Source organism: Anarhichas minor, unplaced genomic scaffold (assembly GCF_050575085.1).
Source record: "Anarhichas minor isolate MPS153535 unplaced genomic scaffold, ASM5057508v1 ptg000027l, whole genome shotgun sequence".
Taxonomy (NCBI): domain Eukaryota; kingdom Metazoa; phylum Chordata; class Actinopteri; order Perciformes; family Anarhichadidae; genus Anarhichas; species Anarhichas minor.
In genome coordinates, this window is record NW_027466473.1 from 216,238 (window position 1) to 238,459 (window position 22,222).

Genomic DNA, 22,222 nt, shown 5'->3' on the forward strand with positions numbered 1-22,222 from the left:
TACTATGGAGAATATTGCCCTCTTTAAGATGTGGGAATGGGTGTGGCTTCAGATTTGGAACAGGGCACGTGAACTCAGGCTTACCATGAGCGTTTTGACTTGGGCAACTAGGGACTTTGGCTGTTCTTGACAATGTTGCTGTACTTACTTTGGTTTCTCTTCATAACGCACAAGTCTTTCGCCTTTTACTAAAGACTTCCGTGGAGAGGAATACCAATGAGTTCAACCTATTTTTAGCAGGCTTTGCCATTTGGCTGAGCCTTGTACAGTTGTGAAAAGAAAGAAAGCTGTCCTTAACGAGACCACGGTGCTTGACCATGGAGTGCTTGGATGTGTGCCAAAGCAGCAGCCACTGCTATGTCCCTTGGAAAGAACTGCACCATGACAAGGGTGAAACGTGTCAGGAGGGTGACTCAGGAAGCAAACAGTTGGGGCTCATCGCTTCTCGGCCTTTTGGCTAAGATCAAGTGTAGTATCTGTTCTTATCAGTTTAATATCTGATATGTCCTCTATATGAGGATAACGTATTAAGCAGATTTTTAGCATCGGGAGATGAAGAAGGGGCTTGCTCCGTTCACTCCACGCATTGACCCGGTATTGCAGCATTGCCGGGAACGGTGCACTCCTCAAATGCCTTGTGGACAACCAAACACCAATCCAAATGGATCAGTCTGTTGATTAGCTTCACACTTTAATGAACGACGAGGATCTCATTCGCTGTCTGTCTTCAAGGCTGGGGCTTGTGTCAAACAAAGGCCTTGTTTATTCCTTACTGACGCCCCTCGTGGAACATCGCTGTGCTCCCAGCCTGAGCTTAATGCTAAAGGACTGCACTCTGGGATTATGCCATCTGGGAACCGTCATCTGGAGTACTGCATCTGGGAATGCCGCCCCTGTCTCTGTCTCTTCCAACTCATACTTACCTGGCAGGGGAGATACCATGATCAAGAAGGTGGTTCACCCAGGGCGAGGCCCAGCCATTGCACTCCGGTTGTTCTGACCACTGCAAATTCCCCAAATGTGGGAATCTCGACTGCATAATTGCTGGTAGTGGGGGACTGCGTTCGCGCTCTCCCCTGATTGTTTTGTTGAAAAGAATATCAAGTGGTTGTACTTTTGATTGGAGGGGAGGAAATAGTACTATGGAGAATATTGCCCTCTTTAAGATGTGGGAATGGGTGTGGCTTCAGATTTGGAACAGGGCACGTGAACTCAGGCTTACCATGAGCGTTTTGACTTGGGCAACTAGGGACTTTGGCTGTTCTTGACAATGTTGCTGTACTTACTTTGGTTTCTCTTCATAACGCACAAGTCTTTCGCCTTTTACTAAAGACTTCCGTGGAGAGGAATACCAATGAGTTCAACCTATTTTTAGCAGGCTTTGCCATTTGGCTGAGCCTTGTACAGTTGTGAAAAGAAAGAAAGCTGTCCTTAACGAGACCACGGTGCTTGACCATGGAGTGCTTGGATGTGTGCCAAAGCAGCAGCCACTGCTATGTCCCTTGGAAAGAACTGCACCATGACAAGGGTGAAACGTGTCAGGAGGGTGACTCAGGAAGCAAACAGTTGGGGCTCATCGCTTCTCGGCCTTTTGGCTAAGATCAAGTGTAGTATCTGTTCTTATCAGTTTAATATCTGATATGTCCTCTATATGAGGATAACGTATTAAGCAGATTTTTAGCATCGGGAGATGAAAAAGGGGCTTGCTCCGTTCACTCCACGCATTGACCCGGTATTGCAGCATTGCCGGGAACGGTGCACTCCTCAAATGCCTTGTGGACAACCAAACACCAATCCAAATGGATCTGTTGATTAGCTTCACACTTTAATGAACGACGAGGATCTCATTCGCTGTCTGTCTTCAAGGCTGGGGATTGTGTCAAACAAAGGCCTTGTTTATTCCTTACTGACGCCCCTCGTGGAACATCGCTGTGCTCCCAGCCTAAGTTTAATGCTAAATCCCTGCACTCTGGGATTATGCCATCTGGGAACCGTCATCCGGAGTACTGCGTCTGGGAATGCCGCCCCTGTCTCTGTCTCTTCCAACTCATACTTACCTGGCAGGGGAGATACCATGATCAAGAAGGTGGTTCACCCAGGGCGAGGCCCAGCCATTGCACTCCGGTTGTTCTGACCACTGCGAATTCCCCAAATGTGGGAATCTCGACTGCATAATTTCTGGTAGTGGGGGTCTGCGTTCGCGCTCTCCCCTGATTGTTTTGTTGAAAAGAATATCAAGTGATTTGTACTTTTGATTGGAGGGGAGGAAATAGTACTATGGAGAATATTGCCCTCTTTAAGATGTGGGAATGGGTGTGGCTTCAGATTTGGAACAGGGTGAAACGTGTCAGGAGGGTGACTCAGGAAGCAAACAGTTGGGGCTCATCGCTTCTCGGCCTTTTGGCTAAGATCAAGTGTAGTATCTGTTCTTATCAGTTTAATATCTGATATGTCCTCTATATGAGGATAACGTATTAAGCAGATTTTTAGCATCGGGAGATGAAAAAGGGGCTTGCTCCGTTCACTCCACGCATTGACCCGGTATTGCAGCATTGCCGGGAACGGTGCACTCCTCAAATGCCTTGTGGACAACCAAACACCAATCCAAATGGATCTGTTGATTAGCTTCACACTTTAATGAACGACGAGGATCTCATTCGCTGTCTGTCTTCAAGGCTGGGGATTGTGTCAAACAAAGGCCTTGTTTATTCCTTACTGACGCCCCTCGTGGAACATCGCTGTGCTCCCAGCCTAAGTTTAATGCTAAATCCCTGCACTCTGGGATTATGCCATCTGGGAACCGTCATCCGGAGTACTGCGTCTGGGAATGCCGCCCCTGTCTCTGTCTCTTCCAACTCATACTTACCTGGCAGGGGAGATACCATGATCAAGAAGGTGGTTCACCCAGGGCGAGGCCCAGCCATTGCACTCCGGTTGTTCTGACCACTGCGAATTCCCCAAATGTGGGAATCTCGACTGCATAATTTCTGGTAGTGGGGGTCTGCGTTCGCGCTCTCCCCTGATTGTTTTGTTGAAAAGAATATCAAGTGATTTGTACTTTTGATTGGAGGGGAGGAAATAGTACTATGGAGAATATTGCCCTCTTTAAGATGTGGGAATGGGTGTGGCTTCAGATTTGGAACAGGGCACGTGAACTCAGGCTTACCATGAGCGTTTTGACTTGGGCAACTAGGGACTTTGGCTGTTCTTGACAATGTTGCTGTATTTACTTTGGTTTCTCTTCATAACGCACAAGTCTTTCGCCTTTTACTAAAGACTTCCGTGGAGAGGAATACCAATGAGTTCAACCTATTTTTAGCAGGCTTTGCCATTTGGCTGAGCCTTGTACAGTTGTGAAAAGAAAGAAAGCTGTCCTTAACGAGACCACGGTGCTTGACCATGGAGTGCTTGGATGTGTGCCAAAGCAGCAGCCACTGCTATGTCCCTTGGAAAGAACTGCACCATGACAAGGGTGAAACGTGTCAGGAGGGTGACTCAGGAAGCAAACAGTTGGGGCTCATCGCTTCTCGGCCTTTTGGCTAAGATCAAGTGGTGTTGCGGAAAAATACAGCACAGAGAGAGCTAACAACGAGACAGCAATGGCCGCAAGGGGCCAAAAAGAGCAGTCGATCCCAAGGGTCGGGCTGAGACACACGCTACGATTCCAGGCAACCACGGAAGACTACAAACTGCAGTCCAGAGAGTTCTTTGGCAGGCAAGTCATAATTGGGCAGCTACAACTGAAGGTGGAGGAGGTGCACTGCATCCAGTGGAACCAGCAGGAGAAGGCGTTCGACGTTACACTGAGGACCGAGGAGATCTACCGGAGTGTGGCTGAAATTTGCCGAGCAGAGGCAGGGGTAAGGCTGCTAGCCGGCTACAGAGTACTGAACCTGGACAGACCTAATTTCAGAACAATAACTGTGCATATGTACAACCCCTTTGTTAATGACTCAGCACTAGCTGCATTCCTGGGGCAGTATGGAGAGGTGGTGACGGCTGCAAGGCATATAAAGGACACCCTGGGGTTTTGGACTGGACGGCGCCAGTTCCAGGTACTGCTGTATCATGACGCAGAAGGTCCAGGAGGCCTGAAACATCCACCTGCCTTCTTCAGCCTTGGTGGAGATCGTGGGTATCTATTTTACCCACGGCAACCTGCTTTCTGCAGGAAGTGCAGACAGTCAGGACATTCAGAGGCAGGCTGTGGGGAAACAAGATGCCGTTTCTGTGGGCAAGCAGGGCATTCCGCCAAGGACTGCACAGAGCCAAGGACGTGCCATGGATGCGGTGGAACTGACCACCTGTACCGAGGTTGTCCTGGCCGCAAGAAAACTTTTGCGGAGGCTGCCAAACCGACTGAGGCTGGCGAGCCGAGTAGGGGAGCCACACAGAATGACGGGGAGAGGACGGTACAGGAGGGCTCCGGAGCTGACGCGTTGGGGAGTAAAGGGGAGGCAGCGCCCCGGGATGAGGGCACCGCCGGAACAGACGGAATGGCCAAGGCATCCACAGACATTATGGACGAGTTTCCTGTCCTCACTTCCGATCCTGCTCCCTCCAAATCAAAGCAAGGGGCACGGAAAGGGTCGCAGGCATTCGGAACAGGACTCTCGACAGAGCTTGGAGAGAGTGGGGAGGGGGTACGGAGCAAAAAGTCAAAGGGGGGACAGACCAACAAGGGTGGGATTGAGGGGGGGAGGGGAGGGGGAACAGGTCAGCATAAGAGAGCCGCTGATAAAGTGGAGGAAGGAGGGGCCCAGGAGCAGAAGGATGGGGATACGGGTCAAGAGGTGGGAGGGGAGATGGGTGAGCAGTCATTGGGAGAAGCAGCTGCCATACTAACAGACGGTTTAGGCCTGAGCTTCGATCTTCCCCCAGGCCTGCTCATGCTGTCGTCCCCCTTAGGAGAGGACGCTTATGAGGGGCTTAACAGACCAACAACGTCGCCAAACGCAGTGCCGTTTTCCTGGGCTGACGAGATGGATAAAGAGAATGTATACCTTTAGGGTAGTGGGAACCAGCAATAGGAATCTTTATTTAAGATGCACAATGGGTTTTTTTAAGGTTCTCACTATAAACGCAAGGGGAATGAGGGACCCAGTTAAAAGAAGGGTTGTTTTTAATTTTGTGGAGTCGCACCAGGTTGCCTTTTGTTTTTTGCAGGAGGTACATTTACGGGATGGGGGGGACGTGGGGATTTTTTCGAGGGAGTGGACAAAAGGGGACTCAGTTTGGAGCGTAGGGGGGGTCCACTCTACTGGGGTTGGGATTTTATTTGGGTTTCAAGAGATCAAGGTGGAGTCTTCCTTTGTTATTGTCCAGGGGAGGATAATGGGCGCAGACATCACATGGGGGACAGTCAAGCTTAGGGTTATTGTGGTCTATGGAGCACAAACTCCAACAGAAAGGCAAGAGATGGCTGGTCAATTGGAGCCGCACCTGGCCACCAGTAGGCAGGTAGTGATAGGGGGTGATTTTAATGTTGAGTTGGGCAAGGGGGGAGATACCAGCGATGGGTTTATTTCCAACCTCATGGCTAAACATGGCCTGGTAGATGGGGCGAGGGAGGTCAGGCCACAGGTAACAGGTCCCACATGGCGCAACTCTAGGGGCATCGTTAAATGTTTGGATTATGTTTTTCTTTCCAAGTCTTTCAGGCTATTGGCAGGCAGACTGCTCCCTGTGTTCTTCTCAGATCATGACGGGCTGCTATTGGAAGTGCACTCAGATGTGCCAGTGTTTGGAACTGGGTACTGGCACCTTAACGTCAGCATCCTGGAGGAGGAGGTTTTCAACCAACATTTCCGTTCATTTTTCAAAGGCCTGGAAGGACTAAGGTCATTGTGTTCCGGAGTAATTGAGTGGTGGGAGGTTGCTAAAAAGCGGATACAATTTTTTTGTTTAAAGTATTGTAAAAGGAAGGCGAGTATGGCGAGGAGGGAGGTGTTTCGCCTTCAGCACCTTCTCGAACGTGAGTACGCCGGGGGAAACTGGGGCGGCATTATAAATCAGCAGGCTTGTGACTCCCTTAAAGCACAGCTTAGGGACGTATATGAGGGTAAGGCCAGGGCATACCTGTTGCGATCACGTGAAACATTCCGTGAGGAGTTCGAGACGTGTTCCGCTGCTTTCTTCAGCTCAGTACGGGCTGATAGGGCAAAACAGGTAGTGACCGGGTTAATGGACAAGCAGGGCAGGGTGGTGTCAGAAGGGGTAGAGATGGTGCAGGCTGCCACGGACTACTATCGCACAAGGTTTAGGGAGAAAGACATAGAGGTAGGAGGAGGAGAGGTATTCCTGGATTTTCTGACCCAGCGGGTGCCGAAGGATATAGTACAGGCTTTGGAGGCCCCGCTCACCCTAATAGAGATTGAGTGGGCCCTCCAGAGAATGAAGAGGCGGAAGGTGCCTGGCATCGATGGGCTCCCAGCAGAGTTTTATCTCAAGTTCTGGGATGTACTTGGGCCGGTAGTGTTGGAGGTGTTGTCCGCAATACTCCGCACAGGTACAATGGGAGGTTCTGCGGCCACCGGAGTTATCTCACTTCTTTATAAGAAGGGGGATCGTGCCGACCTAGGGAACTGGCGACCACTGACCATGCTGTGTGTTGACTACAAACTCCTGGCAAAGGTCCTAGCGGATCGTCTAGGCATAGCACTTCCTCATGTGGTCCATGTGGACCAAACATGTGGGGTAGCGGGGCGCTCAGTGAGATGGAATCTACAGCTCATTCGGGACGCTGTCGCGTGGGCGGAAGACCGGCACCTGCCACTGATGGTGGTTGGTCTCGACCAGGCAAAAGCGTTTGACAGGGTTCATTGGGGTTTTATGTTTAGAGTTTTGCAGAGGTTAGGCTTCAGTCAGGCTTTTATGGGATGGTTACGCATATTGTACACAGGTGTAGGGAGCATGGTTTCAGTTAACGGCCACCTAGGAGACATTTTTAGTTTGCACTCAGGGGTAAGACAGGGGTGTCCGCTTTCACCACTGCTTTACATCCTTTACATGGAGCCCCTGGCGGCAGCCATTCGGGCTGATCCGGGTGTGAGAGGTTTCCTGCTACCTGGCAGTGGGGGCTTACGAGTTAAACTGTCTCAGTACGCAGATGACACCACACTGCTGCTGGACACCGACACATGCCTTCTTCGAGCCTTGGAAATTTTCCAGAGCTTTGGTAAGGTGGCTAGTGCTAAACTTAATTGTGCCAAGTCTTCTGTGAAGTTCTTTGGGCGCTGGAAAGAAAGGACGGAGGTACCAGGGGGGCTGACGCTCTGCACGGGACCGCTGAAGGTACTAGGGGTCAGCTTTGAGACAGCCCATAGTGCCACGGCCAACTGGACTAGGCGCTTTATGGCAGTCCAGAAGAAGTTTGCTCTCTGGAAGAGCAGGGGCCTGACTTTGATAGGGAAAGTACTGGTTCTGAAGGTAGATATTATGCCATCTCTTGTGTACTTGGCATACATATACCCAATGCCAGTCAGTATGAGGAGACCTATTATGCGCCTCGTGTTCACTTTCTTGTGGGGAGGGAGATATGAGTATGTGGCGAGGGCCCGCATGCTGGCAGGGATTGAAGCAGGGGGAAGAGATGTCCCACACCTCCCGTTGAAGCTAGACTGCATATTTGTTTCTTTTTTGTGGAGGGAGATGTCAACTCCAGTCGTACACCCATCAGGACACTTCCTGCGGCTCTATTTTTCCTATCAGGCCAGGCGCGTGTTGGTCTGGAACAATTTAGGGCCCCGGGTGGAGCAACAGCCATGGCATTACCAGTACGCAGCCAGGTGGCTGCGGGCCCATCCCGAGGCCTCAGAAACCAGTGTCAGACTGAACCACAAATTCCTTTATAAAGTTGTCAGACAGAGAGTGATCGCACCGGCAGTGGTTGGGATCCCGAAGAGTATTTGGAAGGGGATACAGCCACGGGGGCTGGACAATGGTCTCAAAGATCTCAATTGGCTATGCCTTCACAAATGTCTGCCAGTGCGAGATGTAATGTACCGGCATAGTTTAGCAAGATCCCCTGTGTGCCCGAGGGAAGGCTGTATGGGGGAAGAAACTGTCAGGCATGTCATGTGGGACTGTCCCTTTGCTAGTATTGTGTGGAGTAGAGCAGCGACATGGCTGGGGAGGTTAGACCCTGGGTTTAAATTGACATGGACTAGGGTGGTAGAAGGGGGAGGTTTGGGGAGTAAACATTTCCTTACGTGGCTAATTATAAGCCTGGTTAAGAGGAGTTTGTGGGTGGCTAGGCAAGACCTGGTGGGAAAAAACAGGGAAAGTCGCTTGGAGGGGGTGTTAAAGAGAGTGGAATTAGATATAAAGGGGAGGATTGAACGGGACATCAGGAAGTGGGGGAAGCATGCTGCCTTGGAAAGGTGGAAAGGAGGTTTTGGGTGGGGATGGTGAATCCTGAAGACATTGCATAAGTGTATTTTGTGTTTTTTTTGTGTATTGACAAATGCTGGTTACTGACATGTAACTGTGAAATATAATTAAGTTGCATGATGCAAAACGTGAAGTTTGTATGTTTGAAATTGTATGATTTGTGTACAGAATTTTGATAATAAAAAAAAAAAAAAAAAAAAAAAAAATCTGTTCTTATCAGTTTAATATCTGATATGTCCTCTATATGAGGATAACGTATTAAGCAGATTTTTAGCATCGGGAGATGAAAAAGGGGCTTGCTCCGTTCACTCCACGCATTGACCCAGTATTGCAGCATTGCCGGGAATGGTGCACTCCTCAAATGCCTTGTGGACAACCAAACACCAATCCAAATGGATCAGTCTGTTGATTAGCTTCACACTTTAATGAACGACGAGGATCTCATTCGCTGTCTGTCTTCAAGGCTGGGGCTTGTGTCAAACAAAGGCCTTGTTTATTCCTTACTGACGCCCCTCGTGGAACATCGCTGTGCTCCCAGCCTGAGCTTAATGCTAAAGGGCTGCACTCTGGGATTATGCCATCTGGGAACCGTCATCCGGAGTACTGCATCTGGGAATGCCGCCCCTGTCTCTGTCTCTTCCAACTCATACTTACCTGGCAGGGGAGATACCATGATCAAGAAGGTGGTTCACCCAGGGCGAGGCCCAGCCATTGCACTCCGGTTGTTCTGACCACTGCGAATTCCCCAAATGTGGGAATCTCGACTGCATCATTTCTGGTAGTGGGGGACTGCGTTCGCGCTCTCCCCTGATTGTTTTGTTGAAAAGAATATCAAGTGATTTGTACTTTTGATTGGAGGGGAGGAAATAGTACTATGGAGAATATTGCCCTCTTTAAGATGTGGGAATGGGTGTGGCTTCAGATTTGGAACAGGGCACGTGAACTCAGGCTTACCATGAGCGTTTTGACTTGGGCAACTAGGGACTTTGGCTGTTCTTGACAATGTTGCTGTACTTACTTTGGTTTCTCTTCATAACGCACAAGTCTTTCGCCTTTTACTAAAGACTTCCGTGGAGAGGAATACCAATGAGTTCAACCTATTTTTAGCAGGCTTTGCCATTTGGCTGAGCCTTGTACAGTTGTGAAAAGAAAGAAAGCTGTCCTTAACGAGACCACGGTGCTTGACCATGGAGTGCTTGGATGTGTGCCAAAGCAGCAGCCACTGCTATGTCCCTTGGAAAGAACTGCACCATGACAAGGGTGAAACGTGTCAGGAGGGTGACTCAGGAAGCAAACAGTTGGGGCTCATCGCTTCTCGGCCTTTTGGCTAAGATCAAGTGTAGTATCTGTTCTTATCAGTTTAATATCTGATATGTCCTCTATATGAGGATAACGTATTAAGCAGATTTTTAGCATCGGGAGATGAAGAAGGGGCTTGCTCCGTTCACTCCACGCATTGACCCGGTATTGCAGCATTGCCGGGAACGGTGCACTCCTCAAATGCCTTGTGGACAACCAAACACCAATCCAAATGGATCAGTCTGTTGATTAGCTTCACACTTTAATGAACGACGAGGATCTCATTCGCTGTCTGTCTTCAAGGCTGGGGCTTGTGTCAAACAAAGGCCTTGTTTATTCCTTACTGACGCCCCTCGTGGAACATCGCTGTGCTCCCAGCCTGAGCTTAATGCTAAAGGACTGCACTCTGGGATTATGCCATCTGGGAACCGTCATCCGGAGTACTGCATCTGGGAATGCCGCCCCTGTCTCTGTCTCTTCCAACTCATACTTACCTGGCAGGGGAGATACCATGATCAAGAAGGTGGTTCACCCAGGGCGAGGCCCAGCCATTGCACTCCGGTTGTTCTGACCACTGCGAATTCCCCAAATGTGGGAATCTCGACTGCATAATTTCTGGTAGTGGGGGACTGCGTTCGCGCTCTCCCCTGATTGTTTTGTTGAAAAGAATATCAAGTGATTTGTACTTTTGACTGGAGGGGAGGAAATAGTACTATGGAGAATATTGCCCTCTTTAAGATGTGGGAATGGGTGTGGCTTCAGATTTGGAAGAGGGCACGTGAACTCAGGCTTACCATGAGCGTTTTGACTTGGGCAACTAGGGACTTTGGCTGTTCTTGACAATGTTGCTGTACTTACTTTGGTTTCTCTTCATAACGCACAAGTCTTTCGCCTTTTACTAAAGACTTCCGTGGAGAGGAATACCAATGAGTTCAACCTATTTTTAGCAGGCTTTGCCATTTGGCTGAGCCTTGTACAGTTGTGAAAAGAAAGAAAGCTGTCCTTAATGAGACCACGGTGCTTGACCATGGAGTGCTTGGATGTGTGCCAAAGCAGCAGCCACTGCTATGTCCCTTGGAAAGAACTGCACCATGACAAGGGTGAAACGTGTCAGGAGGGTGACTCAGGAAGCAAACAGTTGGGGCTCATCGCTTCTCGGCCTTTTGGCTAAGATCAAGTGGTGTTGCGGAAAAATACAGCACAGAGAGAGCTAACAACGAGACAGCAATGGCCGCAAGGGGCCAAAAAGAGCAGTCGATCCCAAGGGTCGGGCTGAGACACACGCTACGATTCCAGGCAACCACGGAAGACTACAAACTGCAGTCCAGAGAGTTCTTTGGCAGGCAAGTCATAATTGGGCAGCTACAACTGAAGGTGGAGGAGGTGCACTGCATCCAGTGGAACCAGCAGGAGAAGGCGTTCGACGTTACACTGAGGACCGAGGAGATCTACCGGAGTGTGGCTGAAATTTGCCGAGCAGAGGCAGGGGTAAGGCCGCTAGCCGGCTACAGAGTACTGAACCTGGACAGACCTAATTTCAGAACAATAACTGTGCATATGTACAACCCCTTTGTTAATGACTCAGCACTAGCTGCATTCCTGGGGCAGTATGGAGAGGTGGTGACGGCTGCAAGGCATATAAAGGACACCCTGGGGTTTTGGACTGGACGGCGCCAGTTCCAGGTACTGCTGTATCATGACGCAGAAGGTCCAGGAGGCCTGAAACATCCACCTGCCTTCTTCAGCCTTGGTGGAGATCGTGGGTATCTATTTTACCCACGGCAACCTGCTTTCTGCAGGAAGTGCAGACAGTCAGGACATTCAGAGGCAGGCTGTGGGGAAACAAGATGCCGTTTCTGTGGGCAAGCAGGGCATTCCGCCAAGGACTGCACAGAGCCAAGGACGTGCCATGGATGCGGTGGAACTGACCACCTGTACCGAGGTTGTCCTGGCCGCAAGAAAACTTTTGCGGAGGCTGCCAAACCGACTGAGGCTGGCGAGCCGAGTAGGGGAGCCACACAGAATGACGGGGAGAGGACGGTACAGGAGGGCTCCGGAGCTGACGCGTTGGGGAGTAAAGGGGAGGCAGCGCCCCGGGATGAGGGCACCGCCGGAACAGACGGAATGGCCAAGGCATCCACAGACATTATGGACGAGTTTCCTGTCCTCACTTCCGATCCTGCTCCCTCCAAATCAAAGCAAGGGGCACGGAAAGGGTCGCAGGCATTCGGAACAGGACTCTCGACAGAGCTTGGAGAGAGTGGGGAGGGGGTACGGAGCAAAAAGTCAAAGGGGGGACAGACCAACAAGGGTGGGATTGAGGGGGGGAGGGGAGGGGGAACAGGTCAGCATAAGAGAGCCGCTGATAAAGTGGAGGAAGGAGGGGCCCAGGAGCAGAAGGATGGGGATACGGGTCAAGAGGTGGGAGGGGAGATGGGTGAGCAGTCATTGGGAGAAGCAGCTGCCATACTAACAGACGGTTTAGGCCTGAGCTTCGATCTTCCCCCAGGCCTGCTCATGCTGTCGTCCCCCTTAGGGGAGGACGCTTATGAGGGGCTTAACAGACCAACAACGTCGCCAAACGCAGTGCCGTTTTCCTGGGCTGACGAGATGGATAAAGAGAATGTATACCTTTAGGGTAATGGGAACCAGCAATAGGAATCTTTATTTAAGATGCACAATGGGTTTTTTTAAGGTTCTCACTATAAACGCAAGGGGAATGAGGGACCCAGTTAAAAGAAGGGTTGTTTTTAATTTTGTGGAGTCGCACCAGGTTGCCTTTTGTTTTTTGCAGGAGGTACATTTACGGGATGGGGGGGACGTGGGGATTTTTTCGAGGGAGTGGACAAAAGGGGACTCAGTTTGGAGCGTAGGGGGGGTCCACTCTACTGGGGTTGGGATTTTATTTGGGTTTCAAGAGATCAAGGTGGAGTCTTCCTTTGTTATTGTCCAGGGGAGGATAATGGGCGCAGACATCACATGGGGGACAGTCAAGCTTAGGGTTATTGTGGTCTATGGAGCACAAACTCCAACAGAAAGGCAAGAGATGGCTGGTCAATTGGAGCCGCACCTGGCCACCAGTAGGCAGGTAGTGATAGGGGGTGATTTTAATGTTGAGTTGGGCAAGGGGGGAGATACCAGCGATGGGTTTATTTCCAACCTCATGGCTAAACATGGCCTGGTAGATGGGGCGAGGGAGGTCAGGCCACAGGTAACAGGTCCCACATGGCGCAACTCTAGGGGCATCGTTAAATGTTTGGATTATGTTTTTCTTTCCAAGTCTTTCAGGCTATTGGCAGGCAGACTGCTCCCTGTGTTCTTCTCAGATCATGACGGGCTGCTATTGGAAGTGCACTCAGATGTGCCAGTGTTTGGAACTGGGTACTGGCACCTTAACGTCAGCATCCTGGAGGAGGAGGTTTTCAACCAACATTTCCGTTCATTTTTCAAAGGCCTGGAAGGACTAAGGTCATTGTGTTCCGGAGTAATTGAGTGGTGGGAGGTTGCTAAAAAGCGGATACAATTTTTTTGTTTAAAGTATTGTAAAAGGAAGGCGAGTATGGCGAGGAGGGAGGTGTTTCGCCTTCAGCACCTTCTCGAACGTGAGTACGCCGGGGGAAACTGGGGCGGCATTATAAATCAGCAGGCTTGTGACTCCCTTAAAGCACAGCTTAGGGACGTATATGAGGGTAAGGCCAGGGCATACCTGTTGCGATCACGTGAAACATTCCGTGAGGAGTTCGAGACGTGTTCCGCTGCTTTCTTCAGCTCAGTACGGGCTGATAGGGCAAAACAGGTAGTGACCGGGTTAATGGACAAGCAGGGCAGGGTGGTGTCAGAAGGGGTAGAGATGGTGCAGGCTGCCACGGACTACTATCGCACAAGGTTTAGGGAGAAAGACATAGAGGTAGGAGGAGGAGAGGTATTCCTGGATTTTCTGACCCAGCGGGTGCCGAAGGATATAGTACAGGCTTTGGAGGCCCCGCTCACCCTAATAGAGATTGAGTGGGCCCTCCAGAGAATGAAGAGGCGGAAGGTGCCTGGCATCGATGGGCTCCCAGCAGAGTTTTATCTCAAGTTCTGGGATGTACTTGGGCCGGTAGTGTTGGAGGTGTTGTCCGCAATACTCCGCACAGGTACAATGGGAGGTTCTGCGGCCACCGGAGTTATCTCACTTCTTTATAAGAAGGGGGATCGTGCCGACCTAGGGAACTGGCGACCACTGACCATGCTGTGTGTTGACTACAAACTCCTGGCAAAGGTCCTAGCGGATCGTCTAGGCATAGCACTTCCTCATGTGGTCCATGTGGACCAAACATGTGGGGTAGCGGGGCGCTCAGTGAGATGGAATCTACAGCTCATTCGGGACGCTGTCGCGTGGGCGGAAGACCGGCACCTGCCACTGATGGTGGTTGGTCTCGACCAGGCAAAAGCTTTTGACAGGGTTCATTGGGGTTTTATGTTTAGAGTTTTGCAGAGGTTAGGCTTCAGTCAGGCTTTTATGGGATGGTTACGCATATTGTACACAGGTGTAGGGAGCATGGTTTCAGTTAACGGCCACCTAGGAGACATTTTTAGTTTGCACTCAGGGGTAAGACAGGGGTGTCCGCTTTCACCACTGCTTTACATCCTTTACATGGAGCCCCTGGCGGCAGCCATTCGGGCTGATCCGGGTGTGAGAGGTTTCCTGCTACCTGGCAGTGGGGGCTTACGAGTTAAACTGTCTCAGTACGCAGATGACACCACACTGCTGCTGGACACCGACACATGCCTTCTTCGAGCCTTGGAAATTTTCCAGAGCTTTGGTAAGGTGGCTAGTGCTAAACTTAATTGTGCCAAGTCTTCTGTGAAGTTCTTTGGGCGCTGGAAAGAAAGGACGGAGGTACCAGGGGGGCTGACGCTCTGCACGGGACCGCTGAAGGTACTAGGGGTCAGCTTTGAGACAGCCCATAGTGCCACGGCCAACTGGACTAGGCGCTTTATGGCAGTCCAGAAGAAGTTTGCTCTCTGGAAGAGCAGGGGCCTGACTTTGATAGGGAAAGTACTGGTTCTGAAGGTAGATATTATGCCATCTCTTGTGTACTTGGCATACATATACCCAATGCCAGTCAGTATGAGGAGACCTATTATGCGCCTCGTGTTCACTTTCTTGTGGGGAGGGAGATATGAGTATGTGGCGAGGGCCCGCATGCTGGCAGGGATTGAAGCAGGGGGAAGAGATGTCCCACACCTCCCGTTGAAGCTAGACTGCATATTTGTTTCTTTTTTGTGGAGGGAGATGTCAACTCCAGTCGTACACCCATCAGGACACTTCCTGCGGCTCTATTTTTCCTATCAGGCCAGGCGCGTGTTGGTCTGGAACAATTTAGGGCCCCGGGTGGAGCAACAGCTATGGCATTACCAGTACGCAGCCAGGTGGCTGCGGGCCCATCCCGAGGCCTCAGAAACCAGTGTCAGACTGAACCACAAATTCCTTTATAAAGTTGTCAGACAGAGAGTGATCGCACCGGCAGTGGTTGGGATCCCGAAGAGTATTTGGAAGGGGATACAGCCACGGGGGCTGGACAATGGTCTCAAAGATCTCAATTGGCTATGCCTTCACAAATGTCTGCCAGTGCGAGATGTAATGTACCGGCATAGTTTAGCAAGATCCCCTGTGTGCCCGAGGGAAGGCTGTATGGGGGAAGAAACTGTCAGGCATGTCATGTGGGAGTGTCCCTTTGCTAGTATTGTGTGGAGTAGAGCAGCGACATGGCTGGGGAGGTTAGACCCTGGGTTTAAATTGACATGGACTAGGGTGGTAGAAGGGGGAGGTTTGGGGAGTAAACATTTCCTTACGTGGCTAATTATAAGCCTGGTTAAGAGGAGTTTGTGGGTGGCTAGGCAAGACCTGGTGGGAAAAAACAGGGAAAGTCGCTTGGAGGGGGTGTTAAAGAGAGTGGAATTAGATATAAAGGGGAGGATTGAACGGGACATCAGGAAGTGGGGGAAGCATGCTGCCTTGGAAAGGTGGAAAGGAGGTTTTGGGTGGGGATGGTGAATCCTGAAGACATTGCATAAGTGTATTTTGTGTTTTTTTGTGTATTGACAAATGCTGGTTACTGACATGTAACTGTGAAATATAATTAAGTTGCATGATGCAAAACATGTGAAGTTTGTATGTTTGAAATTGTATGATTTGTGTACAGAATTTTGATAATAAAAAAAAAAAAAAAAAAAAGAAAAATCTGTTCTTATCAGTTTAATATCTGATATGTCCTCTATATGAGGATAACGTATTAAGCAGATTTTTAGCATCGGGAGATGAAAAAGGGGCTTGCTCCGTTCACTCCACGCATTGACCCGGTATTGCAGCATTGCCGGGAACGGTGCACTCCTCAAATGCCTTGTGGACAACCAAACACCAATCCAAATGGATCAGTCTGTTGATTAGCTTCACACTTTAATGAACGACGAGGATCTCATTCGCTGTCTGTCTTCAAGGCTGGGGCTTGTGTCAAACAAAGGCCTTGTTTATTCCTTTCTGACGCCCCTCGTGGAACATCGCTGTGCTCCCAGCCTGAGCTTAATGCTAAAGGGCTGCACTCTGGGATTATGCCATCTGGGAACCGTCATCCGGAGTACTGCATCTGGGAATGCCGCCCCTGTCTCTGTCTCTTCCAACTCATACTTACCTGGCAGGGGAGATACCATGATCAAGAAGGTGGTTCACCCAGGGCGAGGCCCAGCCATTGCACTCCGGTTGTTCTGACCACTGCGAATTCCCCAAATGTGGGAATCTCGACTGCATAATTTCTGGTAGTGGGGGACTGCGTTCGCGCTCTCCCCTGATTGTTTTGTTGAAAAGAATATCAAGTGATTTGTACTTTTGATTGGAGGGGAGGAAATAGTACTATGGAGAATATTGCCCTCTTTAAGATGTGGGAATGGGTGTGGCTTCAGATTTGGAAGAGGGCACGTGAACTCAGGCTTACCATGAGCGTTTTGACTTGGGCAACTAGGGACTTTGGCTGTTCTTGACAATGTTGCTGTACTTACTTTGGTTTCTCTTCATAACGCACAAGTCTTTCGCCTTTTACTAAAGACTTCCGTGGAGAGGAATACCAATGAGTTCAACCTATTTTTAGCTGGCTTTGCCATTTGGCTGAGCCTTGTACAGTTGTGAAAAGAAAGAAAGCTGTCCTTAACGAGACCACGGTGCTTGACCATGGAGTGCTTGGATGTGTGCCAAAGCAGCAGCCACTGCTATGTCCCTTGGAAAGAACTGCACCATGACAAGGGTGAAACGTGTCAGGAGGGTGACTCAGGAAGCAAACAGTTGGGGCTCATCGCTTCTCGGCCTTTTGGCTAAGATCAAGTGTAGTATCTGTTCTAATCAGTTTAATATCTGATATGTCCTCTATATGAGGATAACGTATTAAGCAGATTTTTAGCATCGGGAGATGAAGAAGGGGCTTGCTCCGTTCACTCCACGCATTGACCAGGTATTGCAGCATTGCCAGGAACGGTGCACTCCTCAAATGCCTTGTGGACAACCAAACACCAATCCAAATGGATCAGTCTGTTGATTAGCTTCACACTTTAATGAACGACGAGGATCTCATTCGCTGTCTGTCTTCAAGGCTGGGGCTTGTGTCAAACAAAGGCCTTGTTTATTCCTTACTGACGCCCCTCGTGGAACATCGCTGTGCTCCCAGCCTGAGCTTAATGCTAAAGGACTGCACTCTGGGATTATGCCATCTGGGAACCGTCATCCGGAGTACTGCATCTGGGAATGCCGCCCCTGTCTCTGTCTCTTCCAACTCATACTTACCTGGCAGGGGAGATACCATGATCAAGAAGGTGGTTCACCCAGGGCGAGGCCCAGCCATTGCACTCCGGTTGTTCTGACCACTGCGAATTCCCCAAATGTGGGAATCTCGACTGCATCATTTCTGGTAGTGGGGGACTGCGTTCGCGCTCTCCCCTGATTGTTTTGTTGAAAAGAATATCAAGTGATTTGTACTTTTGATTGGAGGGGAGGAAATAGTACTATGGAGAATATTGCCCTCTTTAAGATGTGGGAATGGGTGTGGCTTCAGATTTGGAACAGGGCACGTGAACTCAGGCTTACCATGAGCGTTTTGACTTGGGCAACTAGGGACTTTGGCTGTTCTTGACAATGTTGCTGTACTTACTTTGGTTTCTCTTCATAACGCACAAGTCTTTCGCCTTTTACTAAAGACTTCCGTGGAGAGGAATACCAATGAGTTCAACCTATTTTTAGCAGGCTTTGCCATTTGGCTGAGCCTTGTACAGTTGTGAAAAGAAAGAAAGCTGTCCTTAACGAGACCACGGTGCTTGACCATGGAGTGCTTGGATGTGTGCCAAAGCAGCAGCCACTGCTATGTCCCTTGGAAAGAACTGCACCATGACAAGGGTGAAACGTGTCAGGAGGGTGACTCAGGAAGCAAACAGTTGGGGCTCATCGCTTCTCGGCCTTTTGGCTAAGATCAAGTGTAGTATCTGTTCTTATCAGTTTAATATCTGATATGTCCTCTATATGAGGATAACGTATTAAGCAGATTTTTAGCATCGGGAGATGAAAAAGGGGCTTGCCCCGTTCACTCCACGCATTGACCCGGTATTGCAGCATTGCCGGGAACGGTGCACTCCTCAAATGCCTTGTGGACAACCAAACACCAATCCAAATGGATCTGTTGATTAGCTTCACACTTTAATGAATGACGAGGATCTCATTCGCTGTCTGTCTTCAAGGCTGGGGATTGTGTCAAACAAAGGCCTTGTTTATTCCTTACTGACGCCCCTCGTGGAACATCGCTGTGCTCCCAGCCTGAGCTTAATGCTAAAGGGCTGCACTCTGGGATTATGCCATCTGGGAACCGTCATCCGGAGTACTGCATCTGGGAATGCCGCCCCTGTCTCTGTCTCTTCCAACTCATACTTACCTGGCAGGGGAGATACCATGATCAAGAAGGTGGTTCACCCAGGGCGAGGCCCAGCCATTGCACTCCGGTTGTTCTGACCACTGCGAATTCCCCAAATGTGGGAATCTCGACTGCATAATTTCTGGTAGTGGGGGACTGCGTTCGCGCTCTCCCCTGATTGTTTTGTTGAAAAGAATATCAAGTGATTTGTACTTTTGACTGGAGGGGAGGAAATAGTACTATGGAGAATATTGCCCTCTTTAAGATGTGGGAATGGGTGTGGCTTCAGATTTGGAAGAGGGCACGTGAACTCAGGCTTACCATGAGCGTTTTGACTTGGGCAACTAGGGACTTTGGCTGTTCTTGACAATGTTGCTGTACTTACTTTGGTTTCTCTTCATAACGCACAAGTCTTTCGCCTTTTACTAAAGACTTCCGTGGAGAGGAATACCAATGAGTTCAACCTATTTTTAGCAGGCTTTGCCATTTGGCTGAGCCTTGTACAGTTGTGAAAAGAAAGAAAGCTGTCCTTAATGAGACCACGGTGCTTGACCATGGAGTGCTTGGATGTGTGCCAAAGCAGCAGCCACTGCTATGTCCCTTGGAAAGAACTGCACCATGACAAGGGTGAAACGTGTCAGGAGGGTGACTCAGGAAGCAAACAGTTGGGGCTCATCGCTTCTCGGCCTTTTGGCTAAGATCAAGTGTAGTATCTGTTCTTATCAGTTTAATATCTGATATGTCCTCTATATGAGGATAACGTATTAAGCAGATTTTTAGCATCGGGAGATGAAAAAGGGGCTTGCTCCGTTCACTCCACGCATTGACCCGGTATTGCAGCATTGCCGGGAACGGTGCACTCCTCAAATGCCTTGTGGACACCAATCCAAATGGATCAGTCTGTTGATTAGCTTCACACTTTAATGAACGACGAGGATCTCATTCGCTGTCTGTCTTCAAGGCTGGGGCTTGTGTCAAACAAAGGCCTTGTTTATTCCTTACTGACGCCCCTCGTGGAACATCGCTGTGCTCCCAGCCTGAGCTTAATGCTAAAGGACTGCACTCTGGGATTATGCCATCTGGGAACCGTCATCCGGAGTACTGCATCTGGGAATGCCGCCCCTGTCTCTGTCTCTTCCAACTCATACTTACCTGGCAGGGGAGATACCATGATCAAGAAGGTGGTTCACCCAGGGCGAGGCCCAGCCATTGCACTCCGGTTGTTCTGACCACTGCGAATTCCCCAAATGTGGGAATCTCGACTGCATCATTTCTGGTAGTGGGGGACTGCGTTCGCGCTCTCCCCTGATTGTTTTGTTGAAAAGAATATCAAGTGATTTGTACTTTTGATTGGAGGGGAGGAAATAGTACTATGGAGAATATTGCCCTCTTTAAGATGTGGGAATGGGTGTGGCTTCAGATTTGGAACAGGGCACGTGAACTCAGGCTTACCATGAGCGTTTTGACTTGGGCAACTAGGGACTTTGGCTGTTCTTGACAATGTTGCTGTACTTACTTTGGTTTCTCTTCATAACGCACAAGTCTTTCGCCTTTTACTAAAGACTTCCGTGGAGAGGAATACCAATGAGTTCAACCTATTTTTAGCAGGCTTTGCCATTTGGCTGAGCCTTGTACAGTTGTGAAAAGAAAGAAAGCTGTCCTTAACGAGACCACGGTGCTTGACCATGGAGTGCTTGGATGTGTGCCAAAGCAGCAGCCACTGCTATGTCCCTTGGAAAGAACTGCACCATGACAAGGGTGAAACGTGTCAGGAGGGTGACTCAGGAAGCAAACAGTTGGGGCTCATCGCTTCTCGGCCTTTTGGCTAAGATCAAGTGTAGTATCTGTTCTTATCAGTTTAATATCTGATATGTCCTCTATATGAGGATAACGTATTAAGCAGATTTTTAGCATCGGGAGATGAAAAAGGGGCTTGCCCCGTTCACTCCACGCATTGACCCGGTATTGCAGCATTGCCGGGAACGGTGCACTCCTCAAATGCCTTGTGGACAACCAAACACCAATCCAAATGGATCTGTTGATTAGCTTCACACTTTAATGAATGACGAGGATCTCATTCGCTGTCTGTCTTCAAGGCTGGGGATTGTGTCAAACAAAGGCCTTGTTTATTCCTTACTGACGCCCCTCGTGGAACATCGCTGTGCTCCCAGCCTGAGCTTAATGCTAAAGGGCTGCACTCTGGGATTATGCCATCTGGGAACCGTCATCCGGAGTACTGCATCTGGGAATGCCGCCCCTGTCTCTGTCTCTTCCAACTCATACTTACCTGGCAGGGGAGATACCATGATCAAGAAGGTGGTTCACCCAGGGCGAGGCCCAGCCATTGCACTCCGGTTGTTCTGACCACTGCGAATTCCCCAAATGTGGGAATCTCGACTGCATAATTTCTGGTAGTGGGGGACTGCGTTCGCGCTCTCCCCTGATTGTTTTGTTGAAAAGAATATCAAGTGATTTGTACTTTTGACTGGAGGGGAGGAAATAGTACTATGGAGAATATTGCCCTCTTTAAGATGTGGGAATGGGTGTGGCTTCAGATTTGGAAGAGGGCACGTGAACTCAGGCTTACCATGAGCGTTTTGACTTGGGCAACTAGGGACTTTGGCTGTTCTTGACAATGTTGCTGTACTTACTTTGGTTTCTCTTCATAACGCACAAGTCTTTCGCCTTTTACTAAAGACTTCCGTGGAGAGGAATACCAATGAGTTCAACCTATTTTTAGCAGGCTTTGCCATTTGGCTGAGCCTTGTACAGTTGTGAAAAGAAAGAAAGCTGTCCTTAATGAGACCACGGTGCTTGACCATGGAGTGCTTGGATGTGTGCCAAAGCAGCAGCCACTGCTATGTCCCTTGGAAAGAACTGCACCATGACAAGGGTGAAACGTGTCAGGAGGGTGACTCAGGAAGCAAACAGTTGGGGCTCATCGCTTCTCAGCCTTTTGGCTAAGATCAAGTGTAGTATCTGTTCTTATCAGTTTAATATCTGATATGTCCTCTATATGAGGATAACGTATTAAGCAGATTTTTAGCATCGGGAGATGAAAAAGGGGCTTGCTCCGTTCACTCCACGCATTGACCCGGTATTGCAGCATTGCCGGGAACGGTGCACTCCTCAAATGCCTTGTGGACACCAATCCAAATGGATCAGTCTGTTGATTAGCTTCACACTTTAATGAACGACGAGGATCTCATTCGCTGTCTGTCTTCAAGGCTGGGGCTTGTGTCAAACAAAGGCCTTGTTTATTCCTTACTGACGCCCCTCGTGGAACATCGCTGTGCTCCCAGCCTGAGCTTAATGCTAAAGGACTGCACTCTGGGATTATGCCATCTGGGAACCGTCATCCGGAGTACTGCATCTGGGAATGCCACCCCTGTCTCTGTCTCTTCCAACTCATACTTACCTGGCAGGGGAGATACCATGATCAAGAAGGTGGTTCACCCAGGGCGAGGCCCAGCCATTGCACTCCGGTTGTTCTGACCACTGCGAATTCCCCAAATGTGGGAATCTCGACTGCATAATTTCTGGTAGTGGGGGACTGCGTTCGCGCTCTCCCCTGATTGTTTTGTTGAAAAGAATATCAAGTGATT

At 49.6% G+C, this 22,222-nt stretch overlaps 32 non-coding genes across 32 annotated transcripts; all 32 read left to right on the forward strand.

Annotated features, from left to right (window-relative positions):
* Window positions 1-144: 144 nt before the first annotated feature.
* Window positions 145-261, forward strand: LOC142961396 (U5 spliceosomal RNA). Its single transcript, XR_012956810.1, has one exon. It is a non-coding gene; the product is annotated as a U5 spliceosomal RNA (small nuclear RNA).
* A 176-nt stretch (window positions 262-437) lies between these two features.
* LOC142961297 (U2 spliceosomal RNA) lies at window positions 438-628 on the forward strand. The gene has a single exon (XR_012956743.1). It is a non-coding gene; the product is annotated as a U2 spliceosomal RNA (small nuclear RNA).
* Window positions 629-915: 287 nt separating this feature from the next.
* Window positions 916-1,079, forward strand: LOC142961233 (U1 spliceosomal RNA). The gene has a single exon (XR_012956685.1). It is a non-coding gene; the product is annotated as a U1 spliceosomal RNA (small nuclear RNA).
* Window positions 1,080-1,282: 203 nt separating this feature from the next.
* On the forward strand, window positions 1,283-1,399 carry LOC142961397 (U5 spliceosomal RNA). The gene has a single exon (XR_012956811.1). It is a non-coding gene; the product is annotated as a U5 spliceosomal RNA (small nuclear RNA).
* A 176-nt stretch (window positions 1,400-1,575) lies between these two features.
* LOC142961261 (U2 spliceosomal RNA) lies at window positions 1,576-1,766 on the forward strand. The gene has a single exon (XR_012956710.1). It is a non-coding gene; the product is annotated as a U2 spliceosomal RNA (small nuclear RNA).
* Window positions 1,767-2,049: 283 nt separating this feature from the next.
* LOC142961172 (U1 spliceosomal RNA) lies at window positions 2,050-2,213 on the forward strand. Its single transcript, XR_012956629.1, has one exon. It is a non-coding gene; the product is annotated as a U1 spliceosomal RNA (small nuclear RNA).
* Window positions 2,214-2,384: 171 nt separating this feature from the next.
* On the forward strand, window positions 2,385-2,575 carry LOC142961262 (U2 spliceosomal RNA). Its single transcript, XR_012956711.1, has one exon. It is a non-coding gene; the product is annotated as a U2 spliceosomal RNA (small nuclear RNA).
* A 283-nt stretch (window positions 2,576-2,858) lies between these two features.
* LOC142961173 (U1 spliceosomal RNA) lies at window positions 2,859-3,022 on the forward strand. Its single transcript, XR_012956630.1, has one exon. It is a non-coding gene; the product is annotated as a U1 spliceosomal RNA (small nuclear RNA).
* A 204-nt stretch (window positions 3,023-3,226) lies between these two features.
* LOC142961398 (U5 spliceosomal RNA) lies at window positions 3,227-3,343 on the forward strand. The gene has a single exon (XR_012956812.1). It is a non-coding gene; the product is annotated as a U5 spliceosomal RNA (small nuclear RNA).
* A 5,212-nt stretch (window positions 3,344-8,555) lies between these two features.
* On the forward strand, window positions 8,556-8,750 carry LOC142961361 (U2 spliceosomal RNA). The gene has a single exon (XR_012956781.1). It is a non-coding gene; the product is annotated as a U2 spliceosomal RNA (small nuclear RNA).
* Window positions 8,751-9,037: 287 nt separating this feature from the next.
* Window positions 9,038-9,201, forward strand: LOC142961182 (U1 spliceosomal RNA). Its single transcript, XR_012956638.1, has one exon. It is a non-coding gene; the product is annotated as a U1 spliceosomal RNA (small nuclear RNA).
* A 204-nt stretch (window positions 9,202-9,405) lies between these two features.
* Window positions 9,406-9,522, forward strand: LOC142961399 (U5 spliceosomal RNA). The gene has a single exon (XR_012956813.1). It is a non-coding gene; the product is annotated as a U5 spliceosomal RNA (small nuclear RNA).
* A 176-nt stretch (window positions 9,523-9,698) lies between these two features.
* LOC142961298 (U2 spliceosomal RNA) lies at window positions 9,699-9,889 on the forward strand. The gene has a single exon (XR_012956744.1). It is a non-coding gene; the product is annotated as a U2 spliceosomal RNA (small nuclear RNA).
* A 287-nt stretch (window positions 9,890-10,176) lies between these two features.
* On the forward strand, window positions 10,177-10,340 carry LOC142961127 (U1 spliceosomal RNA). The gene has a single exon (XR_012956589.1). It is a non-coding gene; the product is annotated as a U1 spliceosomal RNA (small nuclear RNA).
* A 204-nt stretch (window positions 10,341-10,544) lies between these two features.
* Window positions 10,545-10,661, forward strand: LOC142961401 (U5 spliceosomal RNA). The gene has a single exon (XR_012956814.1). It is a non-coding gene; the product is annotated as a U5 spliceosomal RNA (small nuclear RNA).
* A 5,213-nt stretch (window positions 10,662-15,874) lies between these two features.
* Window positions 15,875-16,069, forward strand: LOC142961325 (U2 spliceosomal RNA). Its single transcript, XR_012956764.1, has one exon. It is a non-coding gene; the product is annotated as a U2 spliceosomal RNA (small nuclear RNA).
* A 287-nt stretch (window positions 16,070-16,356) lies between these two features.
* LOC142961128 (U1 spliceosomal RNA) lies at window positions 16,357-16,520 on the forward strand. Its single transcript, XR_012956590.1, has one exon. It is a non-coding gene; the product is annotated as a U1 spliceosomal RNA (small nuclear RNA).
* Window positions 16,521-16,724: 204 nt separating this feature from the next.
* LOC142961439 (U5 spliceosomal RNA) lies at window positions 16,725-16,839 on the forward strand. The gene has a single exon (XR_012956849.1). It is a non-coding gene; the product is annotated as a U5 spliceosomal RNA (small nuclear RNA).
* A 178-nt stretch (window positions 16,840-17,017) lies between these two features.
* On the forward strand, window positions 17,018-17,208 carry LOC142961320 (U2 spliceosomal RNA). Its single transcript, XR_012956763.1, has one exon. It is a non-coding gene; the product is annotated as a U2 spliceosomal RNA (small nuclear RNA).
* Window positions 17,209-17,495: 287 nt separating this feature from the next.
* LOC142961183 (U1 spliceosomal RNA) lies at window positions 17,496-17,659 on the forward strand. Its single transcript, XR_012956639.1, has one exon. It is a non-coding gene; the product is annotated as a U1 spliceosomal RNA (small nuclear RNA).
* A 204-nt stretch (window positions 17,660-17,863) lies between these two features.
* On the forward strand, window positions 17,864-17,980 carry LOC142961402 (U5 spliceosomal RNA). The gene has a single exon (XR_012956815.1). It is a non-coding gene; the product is annotated as a U5 spliceosomal RNA (small nuclear RNA).
* A 176-nt stretch (window positions 17,981-18,156) lies between these two features.
* LOC142961240 (U2 spliceosomal RNA) lies at window positions 18,157-18,347 on the forward strand. The gene has a single exon (XR_012956691.1). It is a non-coding gene; the product is annotated as a U2 spliceosomal RNA (small nuclear RNA).
* A 283-nt stretch (window positions 18,348-18,630) lies between these two features.
* On the forward strand, window positions 18,631-18,794 carry LOC142961129 (U1 spliceosomal RNA). The gene has a single exon (XR_012956591.1). It is a non-coding gene; the product is annotated as a U1 spliceosomal RNA (small nuclear RNA).
* Window positions 18,795-18,998: 204 nt separating this feature from the next.
* Window positions 18,999-19,115, forward strand: LOC142961403 (U5 spliceosomal RNA). Its single transcript, XR_012956816.1, has one exon. It is a non-coding gene; the product is annotated as a U5 spliceosomal RNA (small nuclear RNA).
* Window positions 19,116-19,291: 176 nt separating this feature from the next.
* On the forward strand, window positions 19,292-19,482 carry LOC142961263 (U2 spliceosomal RNA). Its single transcript, XR_012956712.1, has one exon. It is a non-coding gene; the product is annotated as a U2 spliceosomal RNA (small nuclear RNA).
* Window positions 19,483-19,761: 279 nt separating this feature from the next.
* Window positions 19,762-19,925, forward strand: LOC142961185 (U1 spliceosomal RNA). The gene has a single exon (XR_012956641.1). It is a non-coding gene; the product is annotated as a U1 spliceosomal RNA (small nuclear RNA).
* A 204-nt stretch (window positions 19,926-20,129) lies between these two features.
* On the forward strand, window positions 20,130-20,246 carry LOC142961405 (U5 spliceosomal RNA). The gene has a single exon (XR_012956818.1). It is a non-coding gene; the product is annotated as a U5 spliceosomal RNA (small nuclear RNA).
* Window positions 20,247-20,422: 176 nt separating this feature from the next.
* On the forward strand, window positions 20,423-20,613 carry LOC142961241 (U2 spliceosomal RNA). Its single transcript, XR_012956692.1, has one exon. It is a non-coding gene; the product is annotated as a U2 spliceosomal RNA (small nuclear RNA).
* A 283-nt stretch (window positions 20,614-20,896) lies between these two features.
* Window positions 20,897-21,060, forward strand: LOC142961130 (U1 spliceosomal RNA). Its single transcript, XR_012956592.1, has one exon. It is a non-coding gene; the product is annotated as a U1 spliceosomal RNA (small nuclear RNA).
* A 204-nt stretch (window positions 21,061-21,264) lies between these two features.
* On the forward strand, window positions 21,265-21,381 carry LOC142961406 (U5 spliceosomal RNA). Its single transcript, XR_012956819.1, has one exon. It is a non-coding gene; the product is annotated as a U5 spliceosomal RNA (small nuclear RNA).
* A 176-nt stretch (window positions 21,382-21,557) lies between these two features.
* Window positions 21,558-21,748, forward strand: LOC142961304 (U2 spliceosomal RNA). The gene has a single exon (XR_012956749.1). It is a non-coding gene; the product is annotated as a U2 spliceosomal RNA (small nuclear RNA).
* A 279-nt stretch (window positions 21,749-22,027) lies between these two features.
* LOC142961131 (U1 spliceosomal RNA) lies at window positions 22,028-22,191 on the forward strand. Its single transcript, XR_012956593.1, has one exon. It is a non-coding gene; the product is annotated as a U1 spliceosomal RNA (small nuclear RNA).
* The last annotated feature ends 31 nt before the right edge of the window (window positions 22,192-22,222 follow it).